Raw genomic sequence first — 5829 nt, forward strand, 5'->3', positions numbered from 1 at the left:
TCTCCACCTCTTAAAGGTACCTGCATCTCTTACATCACTATCTCACCAGATGCCCAGACCAGAGGCAAATCTGACACTGCAGAGTCCCAACAAACCAGTCCAGTAGACTTATCCCCCCCAAAAAAAATGGAAAGAGTAATGATACAAGGCAGAATATATTCAATATAGTTATATTGGGAAGACAAGGAGGATCAAGTGTCCTTGGACCTGTCTTCAGGGCACTGATATAGCTGTTGAGTTAAAGAGAAAGAATTGGACACAGGTCAAGAGGAATGCATAATTCAGCAAAGTTGGTCAAACTGTGGTCTGGTTGATCTTTAACTCATTTCTGGTTCTGAAATATATCTTCAGAGAAGTATAATTGATTGTGGAGACAATTCAGTTCCCGTGAAATGATTTATTCTATTTGTGGGGAGGAGCCTCATCATGAGTCTATTTGCAAGGATTCTTTCTTCCTGAAAGATGTTTATCAATGGCTAGAGAATTCCAGGTAACACTGAAGGTTCTGGAACAAGATGTTTGAAAAGCTAGCAGTTGAAAATCTGTCAATTATTATACCCTTGAAAATCTTGAAAATACCTTAGCTACTCCTATCTTGGCATCTTTGGCCTTGAAGGGGGAAAATTACAAGCTTTCAATGGATGCCTCTTAAACTCATTTTCTCCCATTGTCCATATGTGAAACACCTATAAAAACCTACCTTAAAAAATAAATATACCAATTATGGTAACTTTGAAGCAATAGTTGGATATTTATTGTGTTTTCAAAACTGAAATGTTGGGACTTAATACACTAAATGATTAACATGACTACATGCAAACTTGAACAGGAATCTGACCCAAGGATTAAGGTAAAAAGGGAGACAGATACAAAATGAAGGCAGACATGCCAAGTTTTCTGTTTTTAGTTAGTTGTTACAGCTGTTAGGGTGCCTTGTGTTTCTCACCTCTGTGTTCTCACCTGAGAAGATTTCAAGCAAGACATGAAATGTAGTAAAAATATAGCAAGGTTAGAAGGCACTCTCAAGAGGAAGGGAGGGCTCATCTCTGAGAGGAGAGTGGAGAGGAAAGCAATGACTCACTTCCTTGTGTCCCTGTTTTTACTGGGGTAGAAGGGAGATTATTAGAAGTTCCTACCAAAGAGCACCTCTCTTAGCTCTGGATTCATCGACTATGTTGGTTAGCAATGTAAGGTCAACTCTTGGTCATCTTCACCTGGCTGACAGGTCCTAATTGGAACCAGTTTTATGGAGCTTATAGATGGTGGGCTCTGGTCTTAATCTGCTTTCCTAGGTCTGGGAATCTCAGACCTTGTTGTTTGCATAGGGTCTTCTGCAATTAGGCCCTTCTGAACAAACATTTACTTATCCTCCTCTGAACTTAGCTGTCTTCCTCCTGTTGTAAGAGGGATAGTTTGTAGGGCTGAGATCAGACAAGGGTCCTGAAATAGGTATCTTGTCAGACACTGTGGTGTCACTGAGGTAGGGCTTTTGATTGACTGATTTGCTCTTAAACCCCATGACCCATTGCTCCTACCTACCCACTACCTAACAATCTGACATCTACAGACACAAGTAAAGAGGCTGCTTTATTAGGAGCAGCTTTTAGGTTCTTGTTGTAGCAACCCTGAGGACCAAGCCTTCAACAAATAAACCCTGGGGAGACAAACCACATCCAAACAATGGCATTCTGCCCATGGCCTCCAAAGTTATGTTTGTCTCACCATATAAAACGCATTTATTCTATCCCTGCAATGCCAAAGTCCATTCCAGTGTCACTCAAAAGTACAAAGTCTCATTAGAGACTCAAGGCAAACTCTTTCAGCTGTGAGCCCCTTTGAAATAAAAAATCAGGTTACATGCTTCCAATTGACAATGGTGGGACAGGCACAGGGTAAACATTCCTATTCCAAGAGGAAGACATAGGCAAATGAAAAGAGATAATTTGCCCAGAGCAAGACCAAAATCCAGCAAGGCAGATATTAAAATCTGAAGTTCCAAATCCAGCATCTTGTGTGCACTATGGCAACAGATGGGCCCCAGGGTCTCAAGAAGCTCTGCCCTTATGTCTTTCTGGTCACCATTCACGTAACTCTTCTCTTGGGCTGCCCATGAAGTCAGTGGCTTTCCTGGGTGTGAATTTCATATTGTTGGTAGCTGTACTTTTTGGAATTCCTTGCTGTGGCTATCCTCCCACAATTCCACTAGGCGCCAAACCACTGGATCCTCTCTACAGGGGTTTCAACCCTCTGGCAAAATTTCTGTCTAGCCTCTCACGCCTGAGCCATGGTTTTGGTACTATTGATGTGCTAGGTGCTAGGCCAGGGGTCTGATTTCAAGGTTCCAACTAACTAGGTCCATCCACTTGCTCCTAAAAAAAAAAAAAAAAAAACAGAAAAGATAATAGTGAAAAGCAGATAAGCAAATTTTAATCAATATGGATCTGTTCAAAAGGCAAAGTGAGATCCAGCTTCTCAGACCTGTCTTTAAAGTGCTAGACAGGAACTTTAAGTTTAAATAGAGGAGACTTGGAACAGTAGGTGAGAGGAATGCATAATTAAAAAGTCTTAGTCCAATTGTTGCCTGCTCAGGATGCTTGTCTATCAGATCTGTGACCCTGAAAAGGGACAATGACTGGAGATTTGTAGCTGCCACTCCAGGAATCTGAAAGAGGATCCTGCAAATCTTGCCTCAGCCTTCAAGGGGAGGATACAGGCTAAGTAAATTTAGAGCTAAAAATCTTGTATTACCAGTTTTTAAATGAATACTCCTTAAAAGATTAGCATGCCTACATACAGAGCTGAGCAGAGACCCGATCCAAACTTTAAGGTAATAAAGGAGATAGACACAAAATGAAGGCAGAGGTGTCAAGCTTTACTCTGCTTTTAGTTACCCATTGAGCATGCACAGTCACTGCTTTTAGAAAATTTAGCTTCTAAATTCCTGTTACAGTAGTATCCTCAGAGCACTTTTTTTTTTTTTTTTTGGAAAGATGGAAACTTCAGGCAGCACTTAGCAGTGAGCTTGTGGAAAACACCCAGGTTCAGTCCCTGTGACCAATTCACACTTCTGGGCCTGTGGGTTTGTGATAGCAGGAGAAGCCTCAAAGATTTCTGAAACACCCTCTAGGCCTTTTTCTTATTGTCCTGTTGCAAAACAACTGTCTCCCTTCTCTCCATGCTAATCTCCTTAGTGAGTGGTTTCTTGGCTATCCCCTTAATATTCTTTGTTGGTCTTTCCCTGTCCAGACTTCAGATTTTCCAAATCATTCTATTGTTTCCTTTTGCTATCAAGTTTCATTGTAAATCTGACTAAAAGCAGTTAGTAATACTCACAGCCTGAATTCTTTATTGTTTTGAAATCTCCTCGACCAGATAAATTAGTCCATTATTCTTAAGTTTGGCCTTCCAAAAATCTTAGGGCATGAACACAATGCATTTTAGTTCCTTGCAGTTGTGCAACCAGGGTGACCTGTAGTCTAATAACCATTAAAGTCCTCATTTCCATCTAAGAATAGTTCCCTAGCTCCTTCTCTTCTGAGCCCTTACCAGAGTCATTCATCATATTCACCTTATAACATTCTAGACATTTTTCTAACCTAGTCATCCAAAATTCTTCAACTTCTGCCCTTTACTAAAGCTGCTTCCATATTTTTAATTAGAGTAATAAACCCACTCTTTAGTACCAATTTTCTATGTCAGTCTGTGTTCTTGAGGCAGGCTAATCTTTTTTTTAATTATTTTGCTCACGATTCTGGAGGTTGAAAGTTTAGCCTGTGGTGAGAGCCTAATAAAAGGTGGATGTGTCAAAATGGTGGGAACTTATGGAAAGAAGTCATCATATCGCCAAACAGAAGGCAGGAAGTTGTCCAGGGGTCAGGATTGCTCTTACAATGACTTGTTCTCACAAGAATGAAGTGAGGGTCCCATGATAACTACCTTCATCCACTCTGACAGCATGTGCCCAGTGACTTTAGGATCTTCTTCTATGCTCACTCTCAAAAGTACCACCTCTCACATTCCACACTGAAGATTAAGTCGTCAGCACATGAGCCTTTGGGGACCAACCATGTCAAACCACAGCACTATCCCAATGTGTCAAAACCTCTCACAGGCAATTGAGAGACTTCCCATGTTGGCTAGTACCTCTCTATATATATATTGCCCTACAAAACAAACCTAAAATGAAAGTTCAGAGAAGAATGGAGTTTGTAGTCCTTGGATTGAGCTTGACTCTGTGGGTATACTATTCTTTCTGAGGGATGATTTTCTTCTCATTCCCAGTATAAGTGACAACCACAATTTTTTTTCCCTGAAATTAAAGGCAAAAAGGCACCAGCAAAACCATTCTTAAAGATTTGGAAAGTAATCTCTTTCCTATTCAGCCATCTGCTTAGGAAACACACGTGTTTATCTGTGTCTAGAACTTCAATCCTGTGAAAAAATGCAGAAGCAAGGAGATTTACAGTGTCCATTGGATGTATAAGGGATAAGTGTGTTTGTTAGTGTTGCATCACTGTGACAAAATATCTGAGAAAAACAAGCTTAAAGGAGAAAAGGTTTATGTGAGCTCCTGGTTTCAGTCCACAGTCACTAGGCCCCATTGCTTTCAACCTGGGGTAAGGATGAAGACCATGAACCATGGTGTGGAGTATATAGGTGAAGCAAAGCTACTCAGATTGTGGTGTACAGGAACCTATGTTGTGGTGTAAACTAATCAATACAATCAATAAGAGTGTAAGTTATAGCTTACAGATTAGTAAAATATATAGATTATAGATATAAGATTTCAGTGAGATAATTATAAACCAAGAACTGTTATAGACAGGCCTAAGACTCCATTTTGCTGCCTTCTATATATAAAAAGAAACTGCTAATGGTTCACTTCATATCATCATCTCCATCTTCATAAATTTTCTTTAGAACATTCATTAATCCCTCACTAGGATCTGTTTTGGTGTTGTATGAAAGCTTTTCTTTCTCTTTGCATTCTCTTTCAACCTAGTCAAGTACTCCCACCGTGTGTTTTCTGCTTTGTTTCTACATAAGATGAGAACTATATCGGTCTTAAGAAAATTTATGGAGATGATGATATGAAGCGAACCATTAATAAAGCCTGGGTGGAACCAAGAGAGAAGCAAGCCAAAGGAGATACAGAATTTTGAGACATTTAAAGTCTTTTTGGGAACTGAGATACGAAAATATGGATGTTTCCAATAAGGGAATGTTGGAGAGCTGCACATATAAATTTGACATAACTATTTACACAGTAAAGGCAGCAAATTCTCCTTTACTGGAGGATTTATTTAAATAGAATGTGCTTATTAAATACTCACTCCAAAGATGGTTTCATTGGTACCTGGTCATTCCCCCTCCCGGCACCCCCAAGAAAGAGTTACATTTTCATTGAAATGTAAAAAGCAAGTCCTACCTAATAAAAATGATAAATTATGTATTTTTGTTCAGCTAGAAGTATTTGTTTGCCTGTAAGTTAGTGACATCAGTTCCCACCAATGTTAATAAGAGTAAAACCTGAATTTTTGCATAAAATTCAGTTGTACTTGTCCTTGGAAGTTGCAGTAGAGTGAGTGATTGCTTATTTCCAGCTTAAGCAATGCATTACCATGCACTCAGTCAGGAGCTTCTGTGTAGATTTAAATGCATTTGTTTATGAATACAGAATTGACATTGAAACCAAATCAAAACAAAGATAAGCATCATTGTAGGAGCAATTAGTAAGGTCTGCTGTGGATCAGATGGCATATAAAGGTAATAACCATTAAGCCAAAAAGAATTTGAATATCCATCTATTTCTAAGTTCAGTAAAGTCAG

The sequence above is a fragment of the Marmota monax genome, unplaced genomic scaffold (genome assembly GCF_021218885.2).
Source record: "Marmota monax isolate L192 unplaced genomic scaffold, Marmota_monax_Labrador192_F-V1.1 WCK01_AAM20220418_F8-fsc00003, whole genome shotgun sequence".
NCBI lineage: Eukaryota > Metazoa > Chordata > Mammalia > Rodentia > Sciuridae > Marmota > Marmota monax.